The sequence below is a fragment of the Scleropages formosus genome, chromosome 19, assembly GCF_900964775.1.
Source record: "Scleropages formosus chromosome 19, fSclFor1.1, whole genome shotgun sequence".
NCBI lineage: Eukaryota > Metazoa > Chordata > Actinopteri > Osteoglossiformes > Osteoglossidae > Scleropages > Scleropages formosus.
In genome coordinates, this window is record NC_041824.1 from 25,542,645 (window position 1) to 25,563,514 (window position 20,870).

A 20,870-nucleotide genomic window follows, 5' to 3' on the forward strand; every position below is an offset into this window, starting at 1 on the left:
CCACAGCCCTGCAGTGGCTCCTGTGTGCGACATGTTATTCCAAAAGCACAGTATGTATGCCGAGAGCAGCCCATGTCATCACAACAGAGAAAGCGTCATGAAGCAATTTCAGATCTGGGGATCCCAAAACCAAGGCCCCAAATGGCAGTGTGTGAAGCGATGCTGCCACCTCCTCCTTCTCTCCTGGACGCCTCAAGGTTAGGGGGTAGCAGAGAGCACTGCAGCACGAGGCACAACTACACAGAGCACCATCCACCAGCCTCGGGGATCCAAGTATATTATTTATGCATGTACAGTAGCAGAGCAGTTGCTGCTTTAGGAAGTTTACGCCACTTGCTCCTCTATTATTAATAGTGGCACAGATTGTTGGGTTGCGTACAGTATTCTCATTGTGCATTATATTTTGCGTTGGATGTGCGCACCTGCTGTTTGTGATGTTTCGGGTAAGTGTAGTTGTTTTGCTACCGCTTTTTCCCGTCGCGCATTCATTTCATGTAGCTGTGTGGCTTGATAGATACAATCGGTTGTGTGTTTGTGTAGCATTGCGTGGCACTGTAATTATTTTGTTTAAGTAGTATTTAGTGGTTTGTTAGGACGACCGTTCTCTGGATCATTTCTGTGTCCTGTAGCAGGAGTAGGAGTGACTCCGTGGTTCGATTAATCGCATCTGGTTGGTTGCAGCCCGCTTTAAATAGCAGCTGGTGACCCGTAGCGGGAGCAGTTGCAGCAGCTTCTTGGTTCGAAGACTTGGGGTGCAAAGACAAGGGAGTCTACCTGCGGGAGTCCACTGAGGAAGACCACCAGTACAGCTGTCCGCAAGGGATCATGCGTCCAACATGTCGACCTTCAAAGTTTTCTATGGTAAGCGAGCTGTGCGATTTCGCCACCGCCGGAGACCTGGGCGCTCTTGCTGCTACTGGTTTATCCTCACCTTTCAATCCTTCCATCTTGCTTTATTTTCTCAATGGGTCTCTGGAACTGCCAGTCTGCTGTGAGAAAAGCTGACTTCATACCAGCCTATGCCTCCCATCTCTCACTGGACCTCCTGGCCCTAACTGAAACCTGGATCACCCCAGACAACTCAGCCACACCTGCAGCACTCTCTACTAACTACTCCTTCTCTCACACCTCTTGTTTGTTTGGCAGAGGTGGGGGCACAGGCCTGCTCATCTCTCCGCTGTGGGAATACTCTATTCTTACTCTTCACTTGCATCATCTGTCCTCCTTTGAATGGCATGCTGTCAATGGCCCCAATCACTCTTGTTGTGGTTGTCCTTTATCGCTCTCCTAGCCCTCTTGGCCACTTCTTGGATGACCTTGACATCTTGTTGAGCTCTCTGCCAGGGGACAACTCTCCACTGATTTTTCTGGATGACTTCAACCTGCATGTCGATGACATTCATGCAAGCGGCCTTCTGTTGCTCCTACAGTCCTTTGATCTCTCCCTGTCCCAATCCCCTGCTACTCATAAAGGGGGCAACTGTCTTGACCTTGTATTTCTCCGCAACTGTGGCTGTCCCGTCCTCTCTGTCACTCCACTGCATGTCTCTGACCACTTCTTCATTTCCTTTCAACCCTCCCTCACCACTAACTCCTTGTCTCTTCCTGCACCTGTTGTCACATTTTGCCGCAACTTAAAATCTCTCATCTTCCTGCTTTGCCTCTGCTACTCTGGCCGATCTTCCTTCTGCTCCACAGTTCTCAGATCTATCTACAGATGATGCCACTAACACTTTTCTCTCTGCCCTATCTTCCACTCTTGACGCTCTCTGTCCTCTGTCTTCCAGACCAGCATGCCCCATTGCTTTGCCATGGCTGTTTGATACCTTATGTGCTAACAGGACTAAACTGCCAGCTGCAGAGTGAAGATGGCGTAAATCCAAAACTCAATCGGACCTGGATGCTTACCAGTCACTCTTAGCTGCTTTTCAGTCTGCTGTCTCTTCAGCTAAAATCTCCTTCTTCCACAACAAAACACAGTCTGCATCTAAAAAACCACACAGACTCTTTGTCACCTTCTCATCCCTTCTGTGTCCCCCACCACCTCCTCCTCCCTCTTCTCTCACTGCTGAAGACTTTGCTTTGTTTTTCAGAGACAAAGTCAAATCGTTCACTGATAAATTCTCACCATCAACCTGCCCAGTTCATGCTGGACCTCCCTGCGAAGCTGTCCTCTCCAAATTCAAGTCGCTCTCCGAATCTGAAGTCTCTGACCTCCTGAAATTGCGCAGAGCCACCACCTGCTCGCTTGATCCGATCCCATCATCACTCCTTCAGAACATTTCCCCGCAACTCTCCTCCTTCATCTCTACAATCATCAACTCCTCGCTCTCCTCTGGCTGTTTCCCAGCTCCCTTCAAAACCGTTCTGATTTCACCTCTGTTAAAAAAACCCTTCCTGGACCCCAATCTGGTTGAAAATTATAGACCGGTCTCTCTCCTCACCTTCCTGTCTAAAACCCTAGAGCGGGCAGCCTGGGATCAACTCTCTGATTTCCTCACCCGGAACAATCTCCTCGATGGTTATCAGTCTGGTTTCAAAGTTAGTCACTCCACTGAGACTGCCCTTCTGGCGGTATCTGACGCTCTTCAAGCTGCTAGAGCTGCCTCCCCCTCCTCGGTCCTCATCCTCCTCGATCTGTCTGCAGCGTTCGACACTTTCAATCACCGGATTCTACTCTCCTCTTTTAACCAGCTTGGGATCAAAGGTGCAACACTAAGATTGATTAAGTCCTACCTCTCTGACAGATCCTATCAAGTGGTCTGGCGGAGCTCTCGTTCTTCTCCTCTGCCTCTCTCAATCGGTGTTCCGCAGGGCTTGGTATTGGGTTGTCTTCTTTTCTCGATCTACACCTCCTCCCTCGGTCTGGTCATAGCCTCCCATGGATTCAAATACCACTGCTATGCTGATGATACCCAGCTCTTCCTCTCCTTTCCACCTGGTGCGTCAGACATCTCCGCACGCATTGCTGCCTGCCTCTCGGACATCTTTTCATAGATGTATGATCACCACCTCCAACTCAACCTCTCCAAAATAGAGATTCTTTACCTCCCAGCTGGCTTGTCGTCTTGTCACAATCTGTTGATCAAATTGGACAACTCACTCATTTCGCCTACCTCCTTGGCTAAGAGTCTGGGAGTAACAATTGACGCGAGTCAGTCATTCTCTCAGCACATCGAAGCCACAACCCGGTCCTGCAGATAAATCCTGCATAATATTTGTAGGATCCGTCCCTATCTCACTACTGACTCTGTTCAACTACTTGTCCAGGCCATGGTAACTTCCCGTCTGGACTACTGCAGCTCTCTCCTGTGTAGCCTTCCTGCTACTGCCATCAAATCTCTACAGCTTCTACAGAATGCTGCTGCACAAGTTGTGTTTGATTTGCCAAACCATTCCCATGTATATCCTCTACTCATTTCTCTGCACTGGCTTCCTCTAGCTGCCCGAATCAAATTCAAAACCCTGGTTACTGTGTACAAATGCATCAATAAAACTGCTCCTAGCTATTTACAAGACTTAATCAACCGCTACACCCCAGCCAGGCCTGTTCACTCATCTACTTCTGCTCGGCTGGTGGTCCCATGCATGAAAGGTAAAGCTCAGAGGTTCTCGGTTCTGGGTCCGTTGTGGTGGAATGACCTTCCCCTGTTAATCAGATCTACGGAAACTCTGTCTATTTTCAAGAAGGGTCTGAAAACTCACCTTTTCCAGATCCACTTCACCCAAGATCTCTCCAGCTCATTTACGGTGTAACTCTTCACGCATCGTAACTGCATAAGCATCCCCAGATACAACCTTTATTCAGCCACTACTCTGGCATTGTACTTGCTTATATGTGTATCTTATATTTTTTTAAAAATGGTGGGAGGGTATCGGGATCTGTCGATCCTGTGCTTTATGCACCTACTCGAACGATGTACCTCGGTGCAGCAAGTGGTAGGGAACAAACTAGATTTGCTTGAGACTTTCATGTCTGCAGCTATGTCTCCTTCTCTTAATGTAATGCATAAATTGTACTGTTGCTGAGATCTATGCAACTTTGGACAAAAGCATCTGCTAAATGAATAAATGTAATGTAAATGCAATGAAGGGACTGGGTTGCTTTAGGAAGGACAAGCTCACCTGAAATTAAAAACCCACTCCGTGTTACTAAATAATGAACAAACAGATGATGCCTGTAACACAACTGCCATAATATAATATTGACATTTTTAACCAAAATATTTCAGATCTGGGATGCTTTTTTTGAGACAGGCTAAGTCCAATTTTTGGGAAAATATTTAAGGAGCAACCGATACATTACAGGACGCTTAAGTATGAAAAGTACTGGTAGTAGATAGTAGTACTGCTACCACCTTCAAGTGTCGATCAAACTGTGAAGTGAAACTTTGACTTGTGTGGGACACTTAAAATAGCACCTAACAACAATTCAAAGGTGTGGTTTGAAGTGCGTTTTTTGTGTAGACCTTTGACAACCACACTACACGATCTGTGTGAACCCCACTCAACCATGACAGTTTGTAGTATAGTGGTTAGAGCTACTGCCTTTAGCTCTGAAAATCATAGGTTTGATTCCCCACCTCTGGATACAGCACCCTTGTGCAAGATACTTCCCCTTAGTAGCTTATGTGTATAGTGATTCATAAAAGCAGCAGAAATGGTATGTGGGAGAATCTACCACAACTGAACTTATGACACACCAAATCTTGTGGTGGAAGAAACCATCACCATTCAGATAGCAGTAAAGGGTATGAAGCAGAGGCTGCCAGTTCAAGTTCTCAGAGGTGCCCTTCTATTGTACTTTTGTTGCACAAAACTGTAGGTTTAAAAAAAGAAGAAGTTAATTCAGTGAGATGGCCCAAGGCAAGACTGAACTTCTCTTTTGCACTACAGCGCTTCCACGCGGGCATCTCTCAATTTCTTGTGAGCCAAACCTCATACTGGGTGTGTTATTTCAATCAATGACTATGGAGACAGCAGAGCAATTAGTAGGAAAAGTTTAGCTGATGGTTTTCTGAGTATGTATGTGCATTTAAGGAGTTGGGGTTAGGGCTAATCCGTTCCTGAAAATGGTGTAGAAATTGAAATTTTGGATAACAATAGCCTATATCCCATTATTTTCAATAGGGAAAAATAATAAGAAAGAAGTTGCACTTCTTCCATAACAAAATCAACTGATAAATTATAGAACAGATTAATTTTGTAAATCAACAATTATCAATAGTGAAATAAGAGTGAGGGGATGCTAAATTCTCACTAGAATATCCCATCCGCACAGCAGAACTGCAATTAAGTGTAGGCCATCCTCCAGCTTTGGATCATTCTCTTTGACTTCATCACCGTCTGCCTCAGTGCACTACCTTTTTTTCCCTGCTAACAATGACAATGATCTTTGTAATCCTTCATGCATTAATAGGAAATCCTTCCACTCTTGTGGAACAAGAAACTATGGCATCTGTTCTTAAAGCGTGACAAATTGTTTTTCTCCATATGTACAGAAAATACCCCCCTGATAAGACAAACCAAAATTTAAAAGTAAAGGGAACTTGAAATCTCTTGAGCATGTACTTCAAAATTTCATGTGTCCAGTTTAATCCACAGTTGTGGAAAAAAAATTCAATTGTCTCTGCTATTCACGCCACCTCAGAGCTCCATTAAGGGTTTACTAAAATACATTTTTATTTTTAATGCTACTATTGGCGATACAAATCACCTATTCCCCATGTTTAGGCCACCAGGACTGATGGCTTCAACAAACTGGTTTGATTCCTCAGTACTGTCAGCTCCTATAAAGTTCTTAAGGAGTTCTTTTCAGCTGCACTAACAATGTGAAAATGTTTGCCATTTCAAGAAGGCTCTTTGCAAACTAATTGTCATGAAAGGGTTTTCCTTCCCTTTGCCAAATACAGTATGTTTCAACATTAAGGTTGAAGAACCAAATGTTAGAAATATTCCACAGTGATGCAAATATCTGCAGCAAGGCTATTAGCTAGTAGGAAACGATGTGAAGTCAACAATGAAGTTTGAGGGCTGAGCTGAAGAACATGGAACACCAAGAGGGTGAATCACACTGAACTGCTGGGTAGGATTCCATGGTCTTTCTAGACTGATGGATGCCAATGATGATGATGGCTGGGTAGGATTAGTGGGAATCCTGGAGGCGACTGTAGAGGATTTTCGCTTCTTTAGGAGGGAAATTTACTGTCAGAAGTCAGGCAAACCCTTTTGCACTTAAAATATGTGCATGGAAGCAATTTATTCATTGATCAGTTGACATGTCCACAGTGTTGAGAGGAGAAGCAACAAGCTCCTCTACTGCCACTCAGATGCATTGTGTGCATGTGTCTCCAGTTTCCTTTACTCTAGAATAACTAAAATGTAATGTTTATAAACTAAAAAGGTTCTTCTAGCTGTATATGCAGATATTCATCAAGTCAATCCTTCCATAAAGCTGGTAGTTCAGTGTGACAGGGCAAAAATAAAAACTATGTTCTGCTTTACAGGTTGTTTTTTGGATGCCTTTTTATTAGAAGGTCTACAAAACTTGTGCGCATCATGCTGAGGATAGGCAGACTGAAGACAGGCAAGTATTGGACCCAATTGCTGGTTTTATTCTTCGACAGGGTTCATGGGACAAGACAAAACTTGAAGGTCAAGGACAGGCACTGGTCTTCAGGGTGCAGACGTCACTATACGGGCAAGGCAAAACTCTGTAGTCGAGGCAAACAGGCAAGGGCTGGAATCCAAGAACTAGAAAACCAAGCAGAGTGCGAAGAACACAACGAGAACGCTGAAACTGCAAGACCACAAGGACGTTTGCCAGAATCTGCGTTGTGGTGTGGTTTGGAACTTTTTACCCCAGTGTCATCAGTTAGCCGCAGGTGTTGCCGCTCCGCTCGCTCCCGGGGGCATGAGAGTGGGGGCCGAGTTTCCGGGACAGGAGCCGCATCTTCAGGTCCAGGACGAAAGAAGACGGGCCTCCGGTGGTGATCTCACTGCAGCGTAGCCGGGCTGTGACCGCTCTCCAGGTCTCCTCACTCCTCTGATACCAGGTGTCGAAATCTCAGTGCGTTTTGGATGCCAGGGGAATAGGGGAGGCTGGTACCCTAGAACACACTGAAACGGTGTGATTCCGGTAGAGGAATGAGGCAGGAAGATGTGGGCGTACTCTGCCCATGGCAGATATCGGGCCCAATGCTGCTGCCTCCAGCCGCAACAAGACCTCAAAAACCATCCCAGGTCCTGATGGAGTCTCTCGACCTGTCCGTTAGCCTATGGATGATACCCAGATGTCAAACTTACCGCAACTCCCAGCTTCTTTCAGAAGGCCTTCCAGAGCCGTGAGGTGAACTGTGGGACACGGTCCTCTGGAAGGCCATACAGGTGAAAGACTGTAGGGCTGTGTTGGGACAGGGTGCAGCTCCAGCAGACCTGCAGGCTTTTGAGTGGGAGTCTGGGCTTGGGCACACGTCTCACAGGCCTTGATGTACTCCGGTACATCCTCCCTCATGGACAGCCACCAGTAATGGTCATGAAGTAGGGACAGGGTCCTTCGGTTGCCCGGGTGTCCAGCCGCTGGGGAGTTGAGCCGAGTGCAGGAGGGACGGTCGGAGTCGGACTGGTATGTACTCTTTCCCCTCTAGCCCTCCCGTAGGTCCTGGGTCCTCTTCTTGTGCTGCCTGCAGCTCCTGCTGGAACTGCCACCTCACCGGAGCCATGACGCAATGTTCTGGAAATATTGAAGCGGGCAATGCCCTGTCCGGGTCCCAGCCGTGGATGCGGGACAGGGCATCTGCCTTGGCGTTCTTGGACCCCGGCCTGTAAGACACTGTGAACCGGAAACGAGTAAAGAACAAGGCCCAGCGTACCTGCCGGGGGTTCAGCCACCATGCCTTTTGCAGATACTCTAGGTTTCCGTGGTCTGTGAACACCAGGAATGGGTGGTTAGCGCCCTCCAGCTAGTGTTGACATTCTTCTAATGCCAATTTAATGGCTAATAACTCCCAGTCCCCAATATCGTAATTACACTCGGCTGGAGTCAGTTTCCTCGAGAAGAATGCACATGGGTGAAGTTTTGGAGGATTACCTTGTCTCTGGGAGAGGACAGCACCAACTCCTACCTCCGAAGCATCCACCTCCACCACAAACAGAAGCAAGGGATCCAGGTGCCGGAGGATCGGTGCCTTCATGAACCGCTCTTTAAGGGTCTGAAATGTGGTCTGGGCCTCCTCAGTTCATGCCAGCTTTGTCCTTTTTCCCTGTGTCAGAGCTGTCAGAGGGGCTGCAACCGAGTTGAACTGGCGATAAAAGTTAGCAAAACCCAAAAAACGTTGTAAGGCCTTGATCGTTGTAGGCTGGGGCCAGTCCAGCACCACCTGGTGCTTGTTCAGATCCATGGCCACACCGTTGTCCTTCAGGACAAACCCAAAGGAGGAGACTTGGTTTTGATGGAAAACACACTTCTCTCCCTTAATGTATAGCTGATTTTCCAGCAGCCTCTGTAGCACCTGCCTCACCAGGTGGACATGCTGGTCCATCATCTGGAAGTAGATGAGAATGTCATCAAGGTAGACCAGCACCCCCTCATTCACCAGGTCTCCCAACACATGATTGGCAAAGGCCTGGAACACGGATGGCGCATTAGCTAGGCTGAACGGCATGACCAGGTACTTGTAGTGGCCTAGGGAGGTGCTGAAAGCAGTCTTCCACTCATCACCCTCCCGTCTGGACGAGGTTGTACATGCTGTGCAGGTCCAGTTTAGTAAAAACTTGAGCCCCGTGGACCTGCTCCAATGCCGTGGTGATGAGTGCAAGGGATGTGGGTATTTGACCGTGACTGCGTTCAGCCCCTGATAGTCAATGCAAGGTTGCAGCCCCCCCCCCCCCGTCCTTTTTTCGTAATAAAGAAAAACCCGGCGGCTGCTGTGGAAGTGGAGGGTCTAATGATGCCAGAGACCAAACCCTCCTTCACATACTCCTGGAGGGCCTTCTGCTCAGGCAGGGACAAAGGGTAAATCTGACTCCTAGGGGTAGTCGCGCCTGGCAGCAGATCAATGGCACAATCCCATAGCCTGTGCGGGGGTAGGGTAGCCACCTTAATCCTACTGAACACCTCGACTAGGTCCCGATACTCACGTGGTACGACGAATTCCTCAGTCGTCTCCGGGCTCTCTACGGTGGTAGTTCAACAGGGGAGGTTTAGGCTAGAGGTGGCACACTGTTCCCCACACCACTAATCCCCCCCCCCCCCCCGGCTCCAGGAGAAGACTGGGTAGTGCTTCTCCAGGCATGTGAATCCCAAAAATCGCAGGGGACTCCAGGCACCGGACAAGATAGAACTCTAGGTCCTCAGAGTGACACGCCCTGACCTGGACTCGTAGCCGCACGGTCTGCTTATCCACCACTCCCGTACCCAGTGGCTGGCTGTCCAGGGCACAGATACGGCATGTGGCTATGCAGGGGCGTACCGGGATGTTGCGGTGCTCAGCGAAGGACATGTCCATAAAGCAGTTGGAGGCCCTTGAATATATCAAAGCGCGGGCCTGTACCCGAGAGCCCCCCCAGAACACCTCTAGAGGGACTGCCAGCTGTGTCATGGTGCAGTGCGTGGCACTCACCTCTGCTCCCCGATTCCTCAGTTCCGGAGCCTCAGGGGGCAGTGGTGCCTCCTGTGGGGGTAGCCAGGGACAGAGCAGATACTCTCGTGCAAGAGTGTCCACCATGATAGCATTCTCTATAAACCGGTCCAGGGTCCAGTCCTCCCCTCGGAACGCCTATTCTACTTGGACCCGAGGGTGCAGCCCGCGGCGGAAGGAGGCCAGGAGGGCCGCCTGGTTCCAGCTGCTCTTCTCCCCCAGGATCCAGAATTCAAGGGAGTAGTCTGCCACGTTCCAACTCTCCTGCTGGATCACCATCAGGCGGTCGCTGGCTGAGTGCACCGACAGAGGGTGGTCGAACACCGCCTAAAACTGCTTAAGAAAGCGCTCATAGGTGGCGAGTTCCCGCTTGTGCCAGACTGCCGTAGCCCAGCCCTGTGCGGGTCCGCTTAACAGTGCAACTAGGTAGGTGATTTTACTGGCATCTAAGCTATAAACATGGGGCTGACTAACAAACACCAGCTCACATTACATAATAAATCCCCGGCATCTCTCAGGCAAGCCATCATACCTTTCCGGCGTGGTCAGCCAGGGGCCTTTCGCTGGCTGGCCTGATGACACGGGCGGAACAGCGGAAGCAGCTGCCAGCACGCTCACGGCGTCCAGTTCAGCTGCTGTGGCAGGTCGGGAGACCGGTGGCTTATGTACCAGTTTTTCCAACCACCTTCAGGATCTGTCGTAGGGTCTGATCTGATAGAGGTGGATTCTTCTGTCATGCTGAGGATAGGCAGACTGAAGACAGGCAAGTATTGGACCCAATTGCAGGTTTTATTCTTTGACAGGGTCCATGGGACAAGACAAACTTAAAGGTCAAGGACAGACATGGGTCTTCAGGGTGCAGACATCACTATACAGGCAAGGCAAAACTCTGCAGTTGAGGCAAACAGGCGAGGGTCAGAAACCAGGAACTAGAAAACCAAACAGAGTGCGAAGACCACAACAAGACCGCTGAAACTGCAAGACCACAAGGGCGTTTGCAAGAATCCGCGCCACGGTGTGGTTCGGAACTCCTTTTATCCCGTGTGTCAATTCGCTGCAGGTGTTGCTGCTCCGCTCGTTCCCAGGAGCGTGACACTGGGTTATTTTTCATATTAACTTGAGCTAAGAGCAACCATGTCAAACCAGGTCTGGTGGTTTAGTGTGGCATGCTTTCCAGAACCTTCAGTTGCTGAAGGCCAGTCCCACCAATCAGCTATACAAAAACTGCCTTGGTCACTTGTCATTTCACTTCTTCATACTCAAGGATTACTTATCTGGGTTAAATGCAACAGACAGGATCTGAAGTGTCTTCTTTTTGTGTTCAAGCTCCACTACTACAGATTCAGAACAGAATCCAGTCACATATTCAGAGCAGGACTGCTCCCATTTTACACCACAGCGCCTAACACTATGCCACAATTAGAGAAAGGCGTGTTTTTTCATCCTCTTGGATGAAAAACAGGCTGTTGCAAGCTATCCGTGTGTGTGTGTGTGTGTGTGTGTGTGTGTGTGTGTGTGTGTGTGTATTAATATGCAACACAAGAAATGCCAGCCAGTGCAGACCATGTGACCAGAGCTTGGGTTTCCTGGCTCACACCAGTTGCTGACAATGACTAGTACATGAGGGAAACGCACAACAGACCCTGCTTTCACTGGCCAGAGATGCTTGGGTGAAGGCACTGGGCTCTCCAGTAAGAAAACCATCTCAAAGGAATATCAGTCTGTGGTATCTCCCAGGAAGAATGAGGGAGAGAGACTAAAAACCTGGGAAAAAAGCAGGAAGACTATTCTTTAAGCCATTCCTTTCTTCCTATTTTTAAGGAATTGTCAGTAAATCAACAATACAATGGGGGAGGGAAAAAAAAAAAAAAAAAAAAAAACATGGACATTGCTTCAGCGCTGTCTGAATAGATCATGCTGCTACCCTAGAGGAAAGAAGCAGTGTCCTAATGAATCAGCTCCTGAGTCTGCATGATGTTTTGTGATCTTGGGGGTTGTGTACAGCAGGAATAGTCACCCTTCTCTGGCCTGCTACATTTAACTGTACCCCACTGACCTCAAAGACACCTCCATGAGCAAACAGTAAGAAAATATGAGCAGACTACCCCACAGAACCCACACTCAGGCCTGGCACAGTGAAATCATAGGAAAGCAGTGTATTCACACTTTGCATGACCCGTTTATAAAGTGAGCGCAGCACTAAGCTGTACAGGTAAGGTATTGTACTGCGCTGCTCTTACCATGTCCACAAAAGTGATGCACCTCAATCCCTCTCTTACTCAACGCCACACAGAACCAAAGGCCAATGCCGCCCTTTGCAGCGCATTAGCAGGACTGAATCACCATCACCCTCCTCCTGCTCCCACAGAGCTACGGTGCACTGACAAACATGCCTTGCTAATGTGCAATCTTTAATGGACACAAAGACAGATGGTCAATGAGATGCTTTCAGTGATCCAGTCAACCTAGGTTAATGCACACCAGGCCACAACTCAGGCGTAGAGTTAGACTCTTAGCTGTGATTATCCTCTCAGATGCTACCTCAAGGGTAACCGGAGGTGAACTTCCAGGAAAAGTGCACTGTTTTTTTTAGCAGAGAGTCTTAGATGTGCTAAAACTTTTGAACTGGACCCTCCCCTTGTTAAACAGGGTTCATACAATGAACAACTGGTAATTTAGCCACTGACTACTATATGTATCACCCTCCCTGTACTTCTTCCATTAAAAAAAAAACCCCGACTTGCTACATCCTGGTTCCTTCTTTCTGTCAGTCTCAGTCACTCACATCAATTATGGCAAACCTAGCTCAAGTAAAAGATTCCAGACCCCCCTTCTAGAAGGAGAATATTCTAGAATAATCCCTTAAAATGGGGACTAAAAAGTAATTGACATGGTTTCTGCTCTTTGTGTTGCTTTGCTCTCGAAGGTTGATGGCACATTCTGCTTGGACACAGGAATGTAATCTTAAAATCTCTTCTCCCTCACCTTTATTTCACTTCCTTACAGCTCTTGTTGCATTTAATGGGGTTTGAACCCAGAGGACAGTTCCCAGCCCGGGCCACACACCAACAGATAATGCAATTCAACAGCCATGAACAGAAAGTGCACTGGACGCTTGTTGTCCCGCCGTTGTCATTAATGCATGCAGGCACCTCTCCTTTGCAAATGGACTGTGCAGCACTCACGGCCAAAAAACACAATTCAGAGGCTTATGGCCCGGTTGGACACTTGAGCACAATACATGAAGGTATTTCTGAGGACACCATTAATATGTTCCTTTCCTTGGGAAAGAAACATTACCTTCTGTGACTCGAGACTTGGCCATCAGGCAATGTGAAGCTCAAGGGACAGTACACTCTGTTTTTAATGGTTGCTTTCTAAGCTGGGTCTTGGTGCAGTTGTGACACTGGCTGCGATTATTCAATGTCGCAGTGATAAAGTCACAGCGCTCAGTCAATGTTGCAGCGATCAATCAATCTCGTAACGATCAATGCAATGTCACAGCAATCAAAGGCCTTCTGCATCATTTCACATCACAGTAAACAGTGGCTTTAAACAACATGCGTCCCAATTTTAATTACCGCTACTCCACTCATTAGAAAGCAGACATCCTTCATCTTCCACAGTCATCTTTCATGCCATTAAAAGAAAAAAGCAAAACACAAACAAACCTTAAATACAACTCAAATGAAGGGGTTCACGAAAACTGTTGCTTAAACGAGATTGTTAATCTTTTCTTGCAAAAAAAACGGCTTCTTATCTAAGGCGGCATTAATTGCTTCAATATGGAAATAATTTGCAAAATTCACTACGCCGCCATGAAAATCAGCATGTGTCTAATATGCTGCTTAATACGAAACAGGGTTTCCATGGGGAAGCACAAGGCAGTTACAGACAAATTGTGAAGTGTATGCCGGGCACCCACACACCCATAAACCAGCAGTTCTCCAGTAAGTTCAGAGAGTCAAAGTAGGGCTTCACAGAAACTGGTATCATGATTCTTGTCCCAAACCCCAGGCTGACATGCCCCCTCCCCATGAAAAGTGAGAGAACATTCAAGAGAAGTGTACTATTTGTAAGCGATTACAAATCCCTCACTACGAAGAGGCTCATCTCCATTAACGGTCTTATCTTGATGCAGTCTTATTGTATGTCAACGCATCCCTGATGTCCTACAGCCAGCTGCACTCTGGGATGTCAGTGTTGCTCTGACCTTCAGAGCCAGGACTGTTGAACTATTCCGAGCGAAGAGTACAAAGGCACACATTAACACAACACGATACAGTGCAGACAGTGTACCCCCCTTCCCCACTTCTTTGAATGAACGCCTTCAAATTCCATTACGTACATAGTGAACGCAGAGTTTTTCTTCAAAAGTGTGAAACTCAAAATGAGGTTTAAGGCCATGTGACATGATTGGCTAAATTGTCAGTCACTAGGAAGTGACAAGTGTTTCATCATGCAGTGGAAGAATTCAGAATAACCCAAACTCTATACCTATATAACTCCAGTTATTTATATCCAATAAAGTATCATTTTAGAGTTCGTCACTTTTCCATTACGCGCTACTTTATTCTGCCAGTTTCAAAACAATCCATAAAGACTGTGCTGAACACACAGCAAGAAGCCAGGAAGAGATTACACCTACATGTAAATTGTTTATATAGTAGAACTAGGTAAAATTATACTGTTGTGCTGCACCCATTCATAAACAATCTTGTGGGAATTTCATAACATACAACGTATTTAAACACCTTGCACACAAGACAGCCATAGAGCAGAAGGGACACTACTCCAGTGTTACCAGAGCCCCATCAAAGCAGCTGAATGAAAGTACCAACCAACGTCAACAACAGCTTGTTCAGAGTGGGGTCGGGACAGTCTAGAACCTATCCCATAGGCGCAGGACCCAGGGCTGAGGGGAGGCACCCTGGCTAGGATGCCAGTCTATTGCAGGGCACCCCAAGCAGGACTCGAACACCAAACCCATCACACAGCAGGCACTGGCCAAACCCAATGTGCCACCACACCCCCCCAAATGCACATGAGAAACCCAATTTACATATTTATCCAAGACTTTTCTCTAAAAGACTTCCATTGTTCACCTGTTTACAGTGATGCACCAATTTATACAGCTGATTAATTTTACTGTATCAAATCTGCATAAGTGCCTTACTAAGGGTACAATAGTAGAAGGTCAGATTTGAACCTGGGCGCTTCAAGTGCAAGGTAGCACTTGAACTGTAATACCACCTGCTGCCCACTGTTAGTAAAGGACCCTGAACACAGCACCAATCTAATTAAAATGCTGCTGTTGAACCATTATGGAACATGGTACATGGGTATTTGAATGAGTAAACAGCAAGCCATACAAGTTACTCTGAACGAAAGCATCTGCATCTACTTATTTGCTGTGAAAATAAAGGCAATGGTAATTTCATACATAACTGTATTCACATTTGTCAGTGAAATAAAATGCTACAAACTAGGGTATGGTTACACAATTAGTGCTCTGTGTGTGTATGTTGCTCCGTTTATGACTTTTGCCCTGTGTGTGTCTCTGTGTGCCTGCGCACATGTCTCAGTTGTACAGTTGCAATGTGGACTGTATACTGGACTGTGTCATTCACCTGGGAAACCCCAGCAGTGGATGGAACAAATACTGACATCATTCCAGAATGGGAAGTGGAGTACTGTCCCCCCATCCTACTCCAGGGGGAGCACATCTCCTACAGGACACTCAGCAGTTCACAGTGTGAAAAAGGGCAGCATGAAAGCTGTGTGAATGGGAGGCACTAGCGTCAACCATCTGCTCCCTGACGTCGTGCAGAGCAAATATAGTGCTGTTATGACACAGCTTGGGGCTCACACTGTTCTTCAACAACGGGGAATATTAGCGAGGACACGGTCCCATGGTATCCAGTTTAAGTGCTGCCATTTAAAGCCCCAGGTTACTGACTGTGTGTGGCTCCTGCAACTCCCCTGCAGTGCTGAGTCATCTACTGGGGATGAACAGCCCCCCATCGACCAAGCAAGTGCATCGGGTCCCCCCCTCCCCTCCCCATCCCTAAGATGGAACTGTCACTGCACAACTCCGTGGGAGTCTCAGTATTATATCTGAAGACTCTGGCCATAGAACAGATGTCATTCCAAGGAGCAGGTCCTCCTTCCAAATGGAGAAGGTGCTATGTACACCAGTGAGGGTGATCCAACTCCAAAGCTGTTGGGTTCTGCAGAATTTGCACGCAATCTGACAGTCTACCAGGAAGAACCAAAGAACACACTCCTACCAGGGAGGGGCAGGGAGCACAGCGAATGAAGCGGCCATCTCATACTCAAAGGACTCAGGTTTGAATATCATGCTCTGCCTTGGAGCTCTCAAATACTTCATGCTTACCCTGAAGTTCTCAAAAACTCGCATAAATGACTCATGGCTCGAAATCACTCTAAATTGTTTTGGTGAAAAGCATCAGGTATTCAAGTAATGGAAATATACATACATATTTGTCCCCATTTATTCAGTGAAATGTTACAATCCAACAGAAGGTCTTAAAGTGTGCATCAGTGAAACTTTGACGTTGACCTACTAGGAGTTATTTCCAACGACAACAACCACCGAGTTGGTTGTCATTCATTTTATTTTTGCTATATTACTATAAACTGCTGTAATGTATGGGTAAGATGACAGTATCCTCCTGGAATAAAGCAAAACAATTGCTTTGCTGAATTCTGTTTGTTGCTAAAGCACAAACATCAGCGCAGAATTGACAGTAATTAAATAACCGAGAACTGTGTTATCAGTACAGATTGATCTGACTTTTTAAAAAAAAAAATAAAAAAAAAAAAAAGACACCTTTCTTTCTGAAACTGGTCTGGTTCTTTGAGGGGTTACAATCATGCATCAGAGGGACTGAACACAGAGAACAAATACAGCATCATCTATGAGTCATTTCACCCCGCTCCTGGTGACCTTATTTGCTTTTGAAAATTAGCTAGTAATTATTTCACATCCACTGAGCTGTTTATTGAAAGAACCAGAAGCAAAAAATGTCAACCAACATTGTTGTCATTACTTTACTGAAGCTCATGTTCCTTCCCAGGAAGTTGCACTTGTCCCAAGATATTATTGCCCAATCTTTTCCCACATACGTAAGACAAGGTCAGAATATTACAGCATTTCAAAGGTAAAGCAGAAGAGGCACACAATTCAAAAGGAGTGCAGAAATTCCAGGATTCATCTGAATTATCATGCAGATGTTAATTTTTATAGTTGAAAAAAGTTCAGAAATTTGGTCATCCGTATTATGAATGCTGGTGGACTTGAAGTTAAACATGTACATTAATTCACTTAGCACACACTTTCCTCTGATGCGACGTACATGTCAGAGAACAATACAAAAAGTGTAACACACCAACAGAACTACAGATTTGGTTGCAAACATGAGATTCTGGAATGCAGTCAATTTGTCACATACCAAAATAATAACCAGTGTACATTACATGAGTAACTGCTCATAAGGGTTTTTGTTAAATTGTAAAACACATAACATAGTACATGTTTACCAGGCACAAAGATCAGGGTATGAGGGGGTCTAAAAGATGTGTTTTGAGACTCATTAAATGTAGAGAGGGATTCAACAGTTCATAGAGCATTTGTGTCCTTCATGCTCGTGGTAACTGCTGACCTTAGAGCAGGGATACATGGCTTCTCATACCAATACATTGGATCCTCTTGAGTCTCTGCCAACCAAGCAGCAGTTACTAAAATATTGTTCAATGTAAAACCCACATACTGTGGAAAACTCATCAATAATGTCACGATCTGTCCAAAGTGTGCGGTGGCTTCACCACTGCAAAGACCTGCCCTCTAAATTCACTGGGGGACAGATAGTAGTGGGTACTGGCCCCCCCCCCCCCGTGAAATATGACTGCCCCTCCCAATGCCACTGGGCTAGAGTACTGTCAGTCTGACAGTGCTCAATGCCATTGGATCAGAGCGCTGCAAATCAGGCAGTGATTGACAATATGGAATCACAGTACCACGTTTTTTCCAACAGGAGGAGAGGCACGAGTCGACCACAGACGACATCCCTGTTCACGGTATGAACACACTCAATTATATATTTTGAAATACATGGACTGGGGTGTTGTCATTCTTGGCATCAATAATATGCAGAGGTGACCTCCAGATAACAGCAACAGTAATGAGTGGTGTAGCCTATCGATGTCAGAAGGCTACTGAAGCCTCAATTGCCCCAGTAAAGAATACCTTTGTGAGTGTAATGGCTTCAAAAGCCCCCAGGAATCCCATTATAATATTACATAACTAGTTAGTTTAGCTAACGTAACTTCGGCAGACTTCCTTTGCTGCCCCCAACTGGTTCTTGGCCCCCTGTGCCACCTCATTTAAAAAACCCTGGAATTGCCCTTGCCCTTGCCCTTGAGCATGGTACTTACCCTAAATTGCTCCAGTAAAATTATCCAGCTGTTTAAATAGGTAAATAATTGAAAAGCGGCTGCTAAATGAATAAATTTAACTGACGTAACACGTCTTCCTCTGAGGGGGGAATGCAAAGTACAGTTAAAAAATGAAAAAGGGGAGCCCACATGTGCGCAGTAACAAAGTTGAAGTGCACCATAGATGCTGTCTGTGACGTGTCACAAGCACATAAAATGCGAGAAAGACCAGAGCAGAACTTCTTTCTTTTTAAATGCTGAAGACGCCAGGCATTACTCAGTCAAATAACAGAAAACATAAATCTCAAGTGGTAAACAAACTGTCGTTGTTTAGGACTTAAAGCAGTATCACTTTGGAGAGAAAGTGAACTGATCTACTGCAATGCAGCGCACACATGGCCAATGGAAAACTGATGCTTCAGTATGATACGGCACTGGCTGATATAGCTCATAAATCATATTTCTGGGCGAAGCGCAGCTGTGAACGTTTCCCTTGTCAGCCCATGCTACACATATGTTGTGACACTTTGAGAAATTGCTCAGATGTTGCATCCTGCATCATTGAGGTCGAGTCCTACTGAGTGCAAAAACCCAAAATCCACGCAACAGCATTCTGGCCGCACCTGCCCCCATGACTGGAGGTGCCCCAAAGCCAGACAGCTTCCTTGTACATGTTCCCTTCTTGGGGCTTCACAGGAAGTAACTTCCGAGTTTGAACAGGACATTTTCCCTGGACGCGTTTTCCAGCGGTATACAACATATTCACACTTATCACTACAACAACAGTCAGTTCCACAGATTCCCCAGGCTGCCCTCCACCAACTCTCCAGTCCAGACGGTGCCTGATTGCAGCAAAAAGGTAGCCAAGGGGGGGTCAGCCCAGTGGCAATTTAATTTGTTAAAGTGGCTGCGTGCTAATTCGTGCGGATCATCTGCTGCACGCTGACATTTCATTTAAAAAATGTGTCATTAACCCGAGAGCAGCCTGATTTACCGCCATCCTCCGGGATGGTCCACGGGACCATTTTTTAGGGCTAGGAATTGGTTTTTTTTACTGTTTTTAGTCTTTGGACGTGAGATTGTGCTGATGAAGCTAGATAGATTTAGAGTGGCACTCCTTTTGGTCACTCTGGGTGTCACTCCCAGGGGTCAGAATAGCAACATTTAAAGACCTACCACAAAAGTGCCCAGCAGAACACCTGGATGGCAGTCAGACACAATAGCATCTTTTCATATATTTGGGTTTACATTTACATTTATTCATTTAGTAGACTTGGGGTATAGTGGCACAGTGCATTTGGCCAGGGGTTGCTGTGTGGAGCGTCTAGGGCTCCAGTCCTGCTTGGGGTGCCCTGCGACAGACTAGCATCCCACCCTGGGTGTGTCCCCTCCCCCTCCAGCCTTGCGCCTTATGCTGCCAGGCTAGGCTCCGGTTTACCGCGACCCCACCTGGTTTGTGGGGGTGTGTGTGTGTATATATATATATATATATATGTGTGTGTGTGTAGCAGAAGCTTTGTGTAGTCAACTTACTGAAACTTTTAAAACTAGAATAGACTATGGGCTACACAAACACATCACATTCAACCAAAAATTACATTCAATACCTGTTTATTAATTAAGCACTGCACATTAATGGGGCAATAATATTTGTTCATTGCAGAATGAACACTCACCCTGTTAAAGTTACAGGGCCTGTATATTCCTGTAGTGACATTGTAGCAAACAAGCCGAGTTAGTGTGCACATTTCACTTTAATTGTTCTTACTGACAAATACGACAGGTAAGTGAAACTTGTGAAATTAACGTGTATTCATAATCCACGATTAAATATATTGTCGCGCTCGAGCCACTATTTGCATCCGTTACTTGGGCAGCGGGCCTCGAGCTACGCGCTGCGCTTCAGCGAACACGGCGCAGCGATCGAACCCCTTGTGCGCGAACGAGAAAGGAACAATTCCAGCAGATCCCCTAGAGCCGCTGGCGCGCGCCTTGAGCCACAAAGGCGGAACGACTGCGGACGGCGGCGCGCTCCTGGAACGCCTCTGCATCTCCCTTTTTCTCTGACTCGCTTCCCTCAATGAGCGAATATGTACAAAACGCCCAGACGGACTCACCGGTCCCACGACCACTGCGGTTTTCAGGTCCAGTTTCACTGCCCTCCTAGTGCGCCCGTTCCGCTGCCGTTTCAGACGGATCTCCTGCGCGTCCACAAAGCGGATTTGCCGGGGGAGCGCGTTCACACTCACACTACTGCGCCAACAGGAGAGCGGCGGCACGCGCCTGTTTAAACCCGGGGCGGCGGGATTACCGTGTCCCCTCCCCCACAACCCACCCCAACCAACCTCACCTGTTCCGGTCCAGGTCCGAGTCCAGGTTCAGGTGCGGCGCGCTGCCGTTACGGAGAGGGAAATGCGCGCCTGCACCACGACACCCCAGATCGCTCATAGACACGCGGGAGCGCGCAGTGGCCGGCAAAACGTTCACGTTCATTTACAAGGCGAAAATAGTATCGATCAGAAACTATGGAACTGTGTCTGCAGCCACAACGGTTTATGTTAATGTTGCTGCTGTTTATTTTGTCTACGTGGAGTTCATAAACATGAGCACACACGTCGCTATACCTCACTCAGTCTGTGGTGCTTGTTTCTTATTCTTGCAATTCTCTGTCTTTGATCACTTCCTAATATATGGGTGCATCTCAATACTTTGAGCAAAAGTGTGACCCAAGGTGTTTGGATTTGCTGGCCAAATTATGCAATCAGATACATCTAC

The 20,870-nt window shown here is 46.8% G+C and overlaps 1 protein-coding gene across 3 annotated transcripts in view; it reads right to left on the reverse strand.

Annotated features, from left to right (window-relative positions):
• The window catches only part of wscd2 (WSC domain containing 2), a 76,177-nt gene extending 55,684 nt beyond the window's left edge, over positions 1 to 20,493 (reverse strand). For 2 of the 3 annotated variants that reach the window (XM_018749143.2, XM_018749146.1), the window contains exon 1: positions 20,213 to 20,373. The gene's annotated coding sequence lies outside the window, so the exon portion shown is untranslated. Of the gene's footprint in view, positions 1 to 20,212; positions 20,374 to 20,445 lie in introns of those variants that run through there. The other variant, XM_018749144.2, reaches the window with a different exon arrangement.
• Positions 20,494 to 20,870: the final 377 nt, after the last annotated feature.